The sequence below is a fragment of the Hemicordylus capensis genome, chromosome 2 (assembly GCF_027244095.1).
Source record: "Hemicordylus capensis ecotype Gifberg chromosome 2, rHemCap1.1.pri, whole genome shotgun sequence".
NCBI lineage: Eukaryota > Metazoa > Chordata > Lepidosauria > Squamata > Cordylidae > Hemicordylus > Hemicordylus capensis.
In genome coordinates this window covers 108,094,239-108,107,511 of record NC_069658.1, presented here as the reverse complement: position 1 = coordinate 108,107,511, position 13,273 = coordinate 108,094,239, and the positions used below count along the sequence as shown (strand labels likewise).

General features: G+C 42.6%; 1 protein-coding gene across 4 annotated transcripts in view; it reads right to left on the bottom strand.

The window, feature by feature from the left end:
* KANK1 (KN motif and ankyrin repeat domains 1) overlaps positions 1–10,943 on the bottom strand; it is a 167,919-nt gene extending 156,976 nt beyond the window's left edge. The window contains exon 1 of one of the 4 annotated variants that reach the window (XM_053297322.1): positions 10,639–10,943. The gene's annotated coding sequence lies outside the window, so the exon portion shown is untranslated. The remainder of the gene's footprint in view (positions 1–10,638) is intronic. The other 3 variants (XM_053297321.1, XM_053297317.1, XM_053297318.1) reach the window with 3 other exon arrangements.
* Positions 10,944–13,273: the final 2,330 nt, after the last annotated feature.

Here is a 13,273-nt window from a genome sequence, read left to right as displayed (position 1 = left end):
ACTAGGAGGGAGATGGATAATTACACAAAAGTCACATAAATTGGATTTTCAGTAAACGAGATGTTTCCTGATCAACTCGCATTTTGCTTCTCAAGTGAGAAACATTCCCATTTTAAAATGCTTCAGTTTAAGGACAGCATAACAATATCACACTGAGGAGGGAAGCATAGTAGTTCTCTTTCAATACACATCTGTATTTCCATGTATAATAAGAACTGGAAAGAGACCTTGACAGGCACAGCAGAATTTCTACCCAGAAGCACATTAGCAACAAGTGTAACTTTGCCAAGAGCACTGCAGAATTTCTAATTAGAACAAGGGGAAGGGGGAAGTCTCCAATGGTCACTGTTAGAAGCATGACGACTAAGTGATTCTTCTTTCTGTTCCCCACTTAAATAAGAAAATTCAAACAATTTACAAAAGGAAGCTTTCTAGAATGGAGACCACACAGCTATTTGTGCCTAGGCAAACACTTTGAATCCCAGTTACTTTGTGACCCAGGGAATTAAGGACAAATTGCCCTTTAAGCAGCTGCAGTTTGACACAGTCCAATAGTTTTCATCCACAAATTCTAACACTGAGTAACAGTTGACTCAGTTAAAATAGCAGAGTCAGTAAAAAGATGCAAACACAAGAGAAAAATATTTTATACAGTGGTCCAAACACAATTCTCTAGCAGAGGCATGGGTTCCAAAACTAGCTTATAAATAAGGAGGGTTGGGGTTTTTTTTTACTGCATAATACAGGATGTGTTACTAGACAGTGTAAGGCATGAGAGGAAGCAACTGTGCTTTTTTTGAGCGAGAGCAAACAACCATGTATATTAAAAGTTTGCTATACAGTATATATTTCAGAGGGGAAAACTGGAACAGATCCTAGTAGAGATGGGTTCAATATAGAGATCAGTACATCTCCCATAATGACTTTTTAAGGAGCTTTAATAACCCCTCCTACAGGACACAGCACTAAACAGGTATTCAGTAGGCCTTGTGGTTCCCCATGCATACTTTAGCTATATGTATAGTGTACAGGGGCAGAGTTATAATAGGGCAGATGGGTTCAAAAATCCAAGCTGCTCAACTCATGGGGGCTGCCTGATGTACCCCTCCCCCTGAGCTCCAGGCAGTCCTCCTCATTTTCCAACCATGTTTGTTGCTGGGTGTACAAACAAAACATGCACTCGGCAAGGCACACAGCTGGGAAATGAGCTCCAGAGGGCTTGTGCAGGCCTTCCAGGGCTCTAACCATGCCGACTTGCATGTGATGTCACCCAAAGGGCTGTGACCAGAGCTCCAGAAGGTCTACATGAGCGCTCCAGAGTTCATTCCCAGATAGCATTTGCTTGCTGGGTGGATGTATTTTCTCTCTCCCTAACACTGGAAGCAAACGTCAGCTGGGAATGAGCTCTGGAAATCTTGTGCAGGCCTTCCGGGGCACTGGCCCTGACCCCTTGCATGCAATGTCACACACAAAGGGGTGTTGCTGTTGTGCACACTGTTCAGATGCACTCCCAAAATACCAGCAGGGCCACTGGGGACGGGGGTGAACATGGGCCCCTGTTCTCCTAGCTGCACCACTGACAGTGTATAAATAACCTGTTATGTGGACCTTTCATGCCCTGCATGCATTCAAAGGGGAGGGTATAATTCAAGCAGTACAAAATAGCTTTTTGTTAAACCGTTTCCCCTCCATTTCTATTTTGTAGTTTTGTGTGCTATACAGATATACAATTTTTAAAAGGTTTGCTTTGTTAGAATGTAAACTATTCCTGTTAATTTAAAAAGGATTCAAGAAATGACTTTTGATCAAAGAACAAGTAAATTATCTAGCATTACATGAATACTTATATGAAGCATGTACATGGAAACTTATTCTTTGGTAACATGCAATACAAAAACTGACGTGTAATTTAATACACTTGAAGACCAAATAGCATGAATTTTAAATTATCAAAACTAACCAAAAGCCTAAAGAGGTTGCAGAGTTAACCCTGACTAGAACAAATCAAATGCATAGTGGTCTCTCTATATTTAAAAACTTTACCTTAAGCCAGTTCCTCAGACACTGAACAATTCTAAGACAGAAACTTGATGTAATTATTTTTTATTTTCTTGCTGCAGCTCTTACACATGGTATCAGGTCAGACAACAAAAATACTCTAATTTCATTAGATCATCTGAGTCTGTTTCCTCTACAAAATGGAACATGGCAACTCTTGCTGCAAGAGTCTCCAAAAAACTATTCTGTCTGCCTTGTTCAACCTCAGAATCCTACATATTCAGCAGTAAGCTATCCTGCTTTCTCATTGCTTCTCTTGGGAATATTTTAATCCTTGAAAACTCTTCAGCAACTCTTGTGTGCATCACATATGCAGTGGGGGGGGAAGCATTTCTCAAGTTTAATGAGGACTATTACAATTTAGAGGCTGTAATCCAAAGCTGCAGTTTTGTTGTGTGTTTTGAAAGGATTGTGCACAAAGCCTGGCAGCTCCTTCAGCCAATGATGCAAATCTTTTCAAAACTCTTACCCTAGATGGCCGGTGAAGAGCATGCTCTAGGAAGCACTATTGTCCATAGAGGCCTCCTATATCAGCAAATGGAGCTCTGATCAAAGTTCTCCCTATTACTCAGGTGAAGCCTTTGGAAGGCAAAATAAAAGTATTTCTAGAATGCCCTTACATGGCATCCCTGAAGTCCTTACCTCAGTGAGTCACTAGGTAAAGCAAATTAGATGGGTGCCTAGCTGCTCCAGCTTTACCACTGAGATAAAATCTACCTTAAGATGCCCAAAGAATAAATAGCTGCCATCACATACTAAATTGGAGCAGTAGGGCTGTATGTATTATTTACATGTTATGTTCAACACTCATACAATATCTTGACAGTTATTCACACATTGTTGAACACAGGTACAGAAGTACACTTCCTATGTGTACCATGCATCCGAGGGGCCTGAACCCGGGTTCACTTGTAAAGTGAGCATAGGTACAGTAATTCACAAGCCACCTAATAGCGCAGCAGGGAAATGACTTGGCTAGCAAGCCAGGAGGATGCTGGTTTGATCTCTGCTGGTATGTTTCTCAGATTATGGGAAACACCTATATCAGGCAGCAGCGACATAGGAAGATGCTGGAAAGCATCGTCTCATATTGCATGGGAGATGGCAATGGTAAACCCCTCCTGTATTCTACCAAATAAAACCACATGGCTCTGTGGTCGGCAGGAGTTGACACTGAATCGACAGCACACTTTACCTTACAGTCACATGAAGACATGTGCACGTGTACAGATATCGGTACACTCATGCAACGTAATGTCTGAATAAGGCTTCTGCCTCCCTCCAATCTCTATCTACTCAACTCCTCTAGAGAACCAACGTATTTTCATTAATTTGGCTGAGAGAATCAAGGCAATAATATGGGGTAAGGTAGGATTAGTCAGAATTATCTAGATCAAAACACAGGCAGGCAGGCTATATATTTTTCGGCACCAGAAGAACCATAGTACTTCTGGCAATAGGTGTGAATTAGAGATCCAAAGTCCTTCTCTGTGGCCTCCTGACAGCAGATGCAGCATCGACTCCAAGTGAAATAGCTTCTGCTAAGCCCATCTGAAAATATTTAACAGAAAACTGGGTTGTATATTTAAGAGACTTTCCTTGCAAAACTGACATCAACAGCATTGTCTCTAGCAAGGAAAACAAACTGGGAGAAGCAAAGGTGCAATACAGACTTACAAAATATAAGCAGTTTCTGCTATTTAACTTGCTGCATCCCTAGTTCTCAGTGATACTTTAAGAGCCAAACTACAGTTAGGAATTACAAAATGGAACAGATCTTTACTCCATAGGAAAGCTCCTCTCCCACCACCGACAACTTCCCTTACATTGGTAAGGTTTTGAATCTAATGCTGCTAGATGAGAACTAGTGCCATGGTAGCTCTAGAAAAGATGTCACTTCTACTGCTCAATAAAAATGTCCACGCAGCCTGACAGTATAATTTACATATTGTCCTGATCACATAGTAATTCATGTGGAAGGCACAAAGATAACTTTGAGCCCAAAGCCCTAAACATTTTCCTTAATTTCCTCTTTGTGCTCCTTGAGGAATCTGAATGCTTATCTACATCACTACCAATTACTTAAGAGACAAAATACAATCTTTGTAGTTAATGTGTCAGTAGAATCAGGAATAAAGTATCATAAATAAGACTTAGATGGTACCTTCTTCAAAGCAAGAGAGCTTTCTAGATGATCTGTGGAATCCGCATTGCAAGTGGGAAGGGGGAATTTTCTTTACATCCATGGCTAAGATTTTTAAGAGGACTAGTCACTAGTGGTTTTAAACAGTCACTCTTCCACATAAAGTCAATGACTCAAAGATTTCCATTAAACACAAATCATCATCTAGCACTTCAACCGTAAATGAAAGTATATCCAATGATACAAAATCACGTAGACTGATTTTAAAATTAGATAATATGAACTATTTAGACAAATTTATTTCTGATGTAGTGCTTATTGTAAAGATAAGTACTTATTAACCCCTGCTAACTTGGCAAAGAGGCACCTTTTAACATGGGGATTCTCTTTTATTTAGCAGGGGGAGAGTAACTGGTCCTATCCACCCCCAGCACAATACCTCCAGTGACTATCTGATGGTGTCTATCTGATGTTTCATTTTAGATTGTGAGCCCTTTGGGTACAGGGATCCATCTTATTTATTTATAATTTCTCTGTGTAAACTGCCCTGAGCCATTTTTGGAAGGGCGGTATAGAAATCGAATAAATAAATAAAGAGTTGAAGAGACCCAAGTTATTTTCAAAAAGCTGTATTGCATAATCAGTTCTCGAATTCACAATGTACACATCATTTTCAGGGCACAGCAGACACCATGTCATTTAGCTAACATGTTGTACTTAATGTTCAGTGTCCCCTGTAAATGGAATTGATAAAATTTTTTGTCATAAGTTGGAAAGGCAAGATTGGATAGTTATACTGATAAATGTAAGATTCTGCATAATTCTATTTCTAGAAAAATCAAACAATGTTCAGGTTGTATTACCTGTTCTACATCCTACTTAGGAAAAGATCCACCCAGCCAATGTTTTTAACTTGAAAGATCATGCAAGAGTTATTTGAACCAATACATTTAATCAGAAGAATAAGGGCAGTGACACACATACTCTTCCCTGGAGTATGTGATTTACATGGTGATTTTGAAAGGGCACAGTGTTTCTTTCCTCACTTTAAAGTTATAACCAAATATAAGTGGTTCATATCAAGAGTACATGCAACCTTTCATTAAGTCCCATTACTTAATTCCATTAACTAAATAAGTGAACTCTACAGAGTGCTGCTGACAGCATAGGTTTAGAGCAGTTTCCAATTAACTGATTGTGCTTCTATAAAACCAGAAGGCACAAATTGCTGCCCATTTCTGACAGCTCCACCTACACTACAAGCTGCAAAGGGCGGGCGGGGGGGGGGGGGGAGCTTGCATCATTTACCAAGCAGATTCTTCATTAGGGAGTTTTCATTTCACTTCCTACATCTATTATTCAAGACAGACGATGCACAGCAAGAATGGAAAGACCAATAGGTATTGCAGTTCTAAACTAAGCAGAAAGGAAAGCTGACTAAATAGTTTGTTTCATTTAGAGGACATTCATGAATACAAAAAAAAGAAAAAATTGGCACAATTTCTATTTCTGCCAAAGTAAATGCATATCCACAATGCCAAGTTTACTGAGGTGTTCTAGGCTATAAACCAAACAGCTTTAACTGTGTAACCTCAAGGCCCAATACTAACATGATGGGAGGAGTTTAGATATCTTGCAACTTGTCTGATACCACTAGCTAATACATAGTCATTAAAGTAGTAATTGTAACTATGGACCAAATATTGGAAGGCTTTCCCATATCCTAGGGAAACATTGGCCTACACAAAGTGCAGCAATCTATCTCCATAACACTCCTCCCTGGAGCTCCTGCAGACGCATAAATAAGTTCCAACTCTGTTCAGGAGCAGCAGTTGTGCAAACAGCACTACCAAAGTTTTTTCCATTGCAGCAAATAGGCAAAAACTACTAGAATTCCTTGTGCAACCACTGTTTCTGAACAGCGTTGCGGTTTGCTTACAGGGGTTTGCTTACATATTGCAGCAAAGGTCTGCAATATGACCATAGTTGATTCTCTTCTCAGCAGTTTGATATCACTGACCATGACGACATTGAGTCATTTGTATGGGTTGGAAGTAGGTGGCACTGTTTTAAAGCGACTTTATTCCTACCTCACAGGTCAGTTCTAGAAGGTGGTGGTAGGAGATTAGTGTTCTTCCCTATGGATTTCCCTAGTTCCTCATGCCATGCCTACATGAAGACTCTGGGTGAAGTCATTTGAGTATTTGGAGTGTAGAGTAATTGGTATGCAGATAGCACACAGCTATATTTCTCCTCTCCCCTTGCATCCCTGAGGACGGATGCCTTACTGGGGTTAGATGGGAACAATTGCTCTCCCCCTGATAAATATAAGGACCACCACTTTAAAGGTGCATCTTTGCCTTATTAGCATGGGGAGGGGAGCGCTAGTTAAGGATCTAGTGCAGGAGCAGGCAACCTTGGCTCTCCAGCTGTTGTTGAACTACAATTCCCACCATGGTGGAAGTTATAGTCCCAAGGCTGGAGAGCCAAGGTTGCCTACCTCTGATCTGGCCTCTGTCATGCACACTCTAATAAAGTGCCCAACTACAATAAATAATTCATTCGACATAGAACTGCCTTTAAACAGTCCAAAACCTCAGATGCAGCTGCAACAGACTGCATGCAATACCAGTCCTCTTGCATTCGCACGGGTTACCAATTTGTTTGAGTCAAGTTCAAATTCTGATTTATAATGCCCTAAATTGTCTGTATATAAAATCTTAGTGAGCATCTTCTCCCACATGCATGCACACACAAGGAATTAAGACCAATTGGTAGCTCAGCACTGCAGGTGCACTTGTTTTAGATTATCACATCACCCTCTACCAAGAATGAAGTATGTTCTTTGGGTTGCAATTCCTGTTCTACGGAACTCCCTCCCAAGAAAGCAAACAGACCAGCTCAATTATAGTTAGGCAATATAAGTATCTTTCACCAGGACTTGAATTTCATCCATTTGTCAGTGTTCACCTGAATTCTGTTTGTTTGTTTTTTAATTATATTGTTCTCATTTAATTAATAAAAGTGGACAGATGACAACCATCTTTGGCCTTAGTAGCACAGCCAAAGGCAGCAGCCACGGTCAGCAGAACCCTGCTTTTCCCTGGTCCCTGACACAGCTGTGCCTTCATATAAACTCAAGGACAGCCCTCTGCTCCAAGCTGTTGCTTAAACAGGAAAAATGTCTTTTGCTCCTGCTTCAGCTGAATCTTTCAGTGTAGAAATGCAGCAATGCCTGCTTCCCTCCCCAGGGATTCATACACTTACAGGCAGATCTCACCACTCACTTATAGTTAACAGCCCTTTCTTCACAATACTCCGTTCCACTTAAGCTACAGGATGTCACTCAGTCAAGTGTACAAGAAACATACAGGATCCTTCTTAGGGATTACTCCAGTGGTATATGAGACACTGACTCACATGCCATACTTGAGAGTTTATTTATTTATCTGTCTAAGCACTTGACACCACAGAAATGAAAAGCAACATGTGTCCCAAACTTCAGATGCAGAATGTAGTTGTCACACTGTACCACAACATCCCAGTCTTCAAAGCAGTCCTTGCTTGCAAGGGGAAGGTAATAGATTATGCTAAAGTCCAATCTGAACTACAGTCAGGGAAGGCATCCAGAATGAACAGATCTGTCTAGGTAAGCTTATGCCTTATAGAAGGGCAAATATTAAATTGGCTCCACACCACCTGCAGATGTCGTTGGCACAATGAAGGCTAATAACAGATATGTTGCAGAATTTATTCTACTAGTATTTCTGAACTGACTTACTTTCACCATAGTTATACTCAAATACAAATGACTCTTGTCCCAAGATGGAGATGTGGAAGGAATAAAGGAAGTTCTTCCATTCATGTTAAGGAGAGTTGGACTTGCTTCACAGTCACCATGCATATGGATCTTTGCAGTGAAGTCATGTGGTTAGAACTCAAAATAGCAAGTGGTTGTACAGACAGCTCCTTGCCTGGTCTGTGTGAATTTAACGTCCAGTACAGTCTTCTCAAAACAGGGGATTGCTTGCAGAGGTTAACATCCATCCAGCCTGCTTGGGCAGCCACTCACACAGTAGCTGGAGCTCTACCAACCCAGTTGATTTGCAAGCGACCACCTAATGTAATTAGACAACTGACTGCATTAAGTGGTCCTAGGAATCCAACACCGCAAATAAATATTTAAGAGCAAGGTGAAAACAAGTTCAAACATTAAGCATTTTGTGTACATCTAAGGCCAACACAAACAATTCTGCAGACTGGATGCAGAATTCCAGTCTGAAGGAAATCTGATTTGGCTCACGGGGGAAAGTGGGAGGGCAAACAGCACCACTGTTCCCTCTAACAGGGATTCCCAGATGCTGCAATGACTTTTGACTGGGGATTATGGGAGTTGTAGTCAACAACACCGGGGAATCTCTGTTAGAGGGAACAGTGAACAGAACCTGTGATTTGCATTAAGCTAAGTTTTTAGGAAAGAGGAGAACAGAGCAAGGACTCAGCACTCTGAGAAGATGGACTTAGGTGTATACACCAGTATGCAGTATTGGGAGAAATTTTTAAGACAACTTCTTCTTCACCATGAGCCCCATTGCCCATTGAGATCTTCTGGAGATGTACATCTTTGGTTGCTATCGGATCATCTGGTGGCTACTTGGGGACGGGCCTTCTCCATTGCTGCCCATGGACTTTGGCATGTGCTCCCTGTTGAGATAAGAGCCTCCCCTCTAGCAACTTTTAAAAAGATATTTGTTCACCCACGCTATTAATTAGATTTATAGTTTTGATACTCTTAATGTTGGGTTTTGAATGATTTTAATTGTAAACCACCCAGAGACACAAGTTTGGGGCAGTATAGAAATAAGTTAAATAATAATAAATCAGGCCCACAGGGAACCAGAACAGTCAATAGAGAGCAATCTCAGAAAAAGTGAGTTCTGCCATCTCATACTGGCGCTTTTGAGAACATACTGTTCATATTTGGAGTTCACCCTTCTCCTGAGGCAGTTCAAAGTTGTATGTGAATCAGTTACCACTAAATGATCCAACAATAATTTTGAGAATTTCCAGAAGCACATCAAAGGAAAATCATCTTCCGAGTCCTCCTCCTTCAAACACAGCTAGACACATTTTGTGTGAAGTTACATATTGCAGCTTAAATAGTACAGTAAGATGGATTCACATGCCAAACCTGTGGTTTTGCTACTTCTCTCTAGCTTCAACTCCAACTGCATGTGTGAGGATTATTTCCAGGGTGGGGGAAGAAATACCACAATCGTGCCGCAAAACACAAGCTCATACCCAAGGACATTTCACAATGGTATGTTATCTTTACACATGTATGTGTACACACACACGCACACACACGCTACCTGCTTGGTTGCGGGATTTTGAATTGATTAGTGTATGAAGCTGTCCATAGTTTGGAAAAATAACACAACAATAATAAGCAGCAAAGCTACCCCTCACCCCAAAAGGGGAATTTTAATTTCCCTACAGGCTCCCAACAGGCTACTTAAGCCAGATCTCTGAGTAATAACACTGAGCAGTAGATCAATAAGCTTCCAGCTATGCATAAAATGCAGCTTCATTAGCTAATTCATGTGCACAGCAGCCAAAAGGAAGAGAAAGAAAGTTTTGATCCTGTTCCTTCTTCAGCAAAAGCCACCACAATGATGCGTGACAAGCATCATCTTTTTGCTTCAGAATTGCGAGTTCCCGTCTCCCACTACCCACTAGTCCCAAACACCTTTGATGTTTCCAGAACAAAAGCTGCCCTCATCCCTGCTGTTCCAAGTAACAGAGGGAGAGGTGAGCCAGCGAGAGAAACGTGCAGAGGGAAGCCACAACACTCACTCCCGCTCCCCAGGGCCCTGGCCATTGCAATGTCAAGTGAAGGGGAACCCGAATTTAAAAAAAAAACACCAAAACGTGCTGCAGCCTCAGGCTGTGCAGGCGGCAACACGACAGCCAGAGCAGCAACAGCCCAGGGGAGCTTCCTTCTCCCCTTCACCCCGCAAATGCAGGAAACAAACGTGAAAGAAGGGGGGGGAGTCACAGGAAAACTGATATGAGGGGAGCGAAAAGGAAGAGGAAACCAAGGCAGAAAAGCCAGCTCACATCTGCAGCAGAAGTCCTCCTGGGTCCTCTCCAAAGCCCTCCCCCACAGACACCCCTCCAAGCCCCCCCCCCCAAGTTTTCAGGAGACTCAGAGAGAGCCTTCCTCGCGCAGGTCAAAAGCCGGGCTGGAAATGCATTCAAACGCTGTGTTTTACAAGCACCTCGCCGCATAGTTCCACAAAGTTTCCCTCCCAATATACCCCCCACTTGCCCACCGCCGCCGAGGCAACTCTCAGCCCTCCTTCCCGCCTCCGGTTTTCATTCAGAGAGGCGAAAAAGAATCGCCAGCAGTCCTAAAGGAAGAGCGCGCCACTCACCTCCCTGCTCGGCAACCTGCTAAGGAGGAGGGACGAGAGCTCAGCCGCAAGCCCCAGCTCTTCGGGAAGAACTGAGGACTTTCTCACAGGCTGATCCCGAGGGGTAAGGACGTACCAGGCGCTGCTTGGTTCCCACGGCGGAAAGCCCACCCGAAGAGCTGCAGCGATTCCACTCGCACCACGAGAGAGGAGAGCGGCAGAATGAACTGCCCGCCTGCAGCAGCTGCGACTGACTCAGACTTTATCCTGCAAAAAAACTCCTCTCGTGCCTCTTTGTAGCACAGCTCTCGCGCACACCGGCTTGCCCGCACTGCGGCTGCGCGCGGCTGCCCAAAAAATCAACAATGGACACCCCCCTCCCTCGTCAGGGATGCCATAGACGAAGAGTTTCAGATCACATGGCAGCCTAGCCTACGGGGTTTGACTGTCGCCTGTGAGAGGACAGAGGACGGGACCAGGGCAGGGCAGAGAGCAAATCTGTGTGGACGGGAAGCGTAGTCACATCTAGACTAGGATAAATCAGCAAGGGCAAATCTGAATAATAAAGACAGAGAGGAAACGACAGCTGGCAATTAGCTGCCCTTCCGTTCCTGCCAGGTGAAAAGTTCTGTGAGGCTCAAAAACGGGCATCCTCCTACACAGAAAGAAGTTGGAACATATCGGCTATTTTGAAACATGAACGGAGTCTTTAAAAAATGTCTAGACATGTAAACAGTTTCGAAAGCTGGGTGCAGGACCAAGGTCAGACCCAAACATTTTGCTGCTAAAAGGCTGCTCTGCATGACCCGAAAGACGAGCCCCAGGATCCTGTGCAATTACGCAGGGCATGCTGTGATGCAATTTTCTGGCTGCACGTGACTTCACTGCCCCCCCTAAAAACACCTCTACGGCTGTCACTTTGGGGTTGCTTTTCTGCCAGGCTGACACAGGTGCTAGTTCAGCTCAAAGCAGCATTGTGCCAATGAGTCCAGTTATGCAAATATTTCCTAGAAGGAAAACAAACAACTCTTTAGAGCAGCGCCTTTCAGAGTATTAAGCACATTACTCTGTTCCAGCAAACCCAAGAAAAGCGTCCTGTGGTACCATCTTCAAGACTAAGTGCTTTATTGTAGCATGAGTGTTTGTGGACTAGAGGCCACTTCATCAATGTATCTTGGATGTGCCATTCAGGTATGAAGCAGCCTTATACCAAATTAGACCATTGCTCCATCTAGTTCAGTCTTGTCTACAGTACAGTGACTGGCAGGAGGAGCTCCCAAGGGTTCCAGGCAGGGTCTTGCTCAGCCACTTGAAGATGCCAGGGATTTAAACTGGGGCCTTCTGCATGCCCTCTGCCACTGAACTGTGGCTCTCCTGCATTCTGGCCTCTTGCATTTTTCCATATAGGGAAAGGCTTAGCCCAGGTTGCTGAAAATTTTCTTCTTGTTTTTGGCAAACCTTAATTCTAAGCTAAATTATTCATTTTGGAAATGGCGTACAAGAATATAAGCAGCCTTAGACATCTTTCCCCCCCTTACCATTCACCACAGAAGAAAAGTTAAAAGTTGTTCACAAGCTGATAAGGAGGTGTTCTCCATTTTAAAATAAAGATAAACTTGTTATTCCATCAGGTAGGCACCTGAAGTCAGAGCCTCTTTGCTTGCCCTCTCTCCAGTGTCCCTGACTAGCAATGACCTTGATGGAAAGCTGCTATGTTTCTGTGGCAACATCAACACCATTTCCTGTTTCCATAGAATGCAACAGATGTCTTTGTTTTCCAGCCGTCTCTATAACTGATATACTTGAGCTACAGTGTGTCCCAGACTGGTGGTCATGAAGCAAATTCAGACGGCCAGCTGCAGTAATAGTTTATCTTGCTAAATGTTACTGCACTGACTGGTGGATACTGGCCCCTGGTGTTGATATCAAAACTTTTGGGTCAGGTGGCTTTATATGTTGGCCTCCCCATAACAATTTGTCTCTGGGTAGTTCACAAACAATAAAACAATTGACTATAAAACATCCAATTAAAGCACACTAAAACAAAACAAAATATTATAATAAAATACAAAAACATTTTAAAAAACTAAAAACAAAACCTTTGTCAAAGGCCTGGTTGGTCTTCATCTGGTGTCTAAAAGAACGAAGTGATGGTGCCTGGTGAGCCTCTCTGAGGAGACAATTCCATACACAGGGTCAGAGGTGTATAAAGCGAAAATAGCGCCTAGGGCAAGCACTGAAATTGCATCCCCGTCCAAACATCTGACACCCATCTTTCAGATAATTTTACCATAATATCTGCTCAAAAATACAAGTTAAGCTTATTAATCTTTTAATATTTCAAAAATTGTTTAGCAGTGGACGTAGCCAGACCAAAAAATGCTGGAAAACTACAAATTTCAATATGCTGGGGCTCATGAAATACCCAAATACTATGTGGAGGTATACTTGGAAAACTAAACAGAAGTGCCTGTCTAATTCTCTACTATGCATTGTAGCATCACTATTACATAAGTTTTTAAAATAAATGGAGTATATGTGTACAGTGACTTATATTATATTAAAATTTTTAATTTTTTTAAACTTGTAGCCCTTTTGGGGGGCTTCTTAAAGGCCGTGGGGGATCTGTAAAGGTTCCCCTCCCCCCACCGGCCTC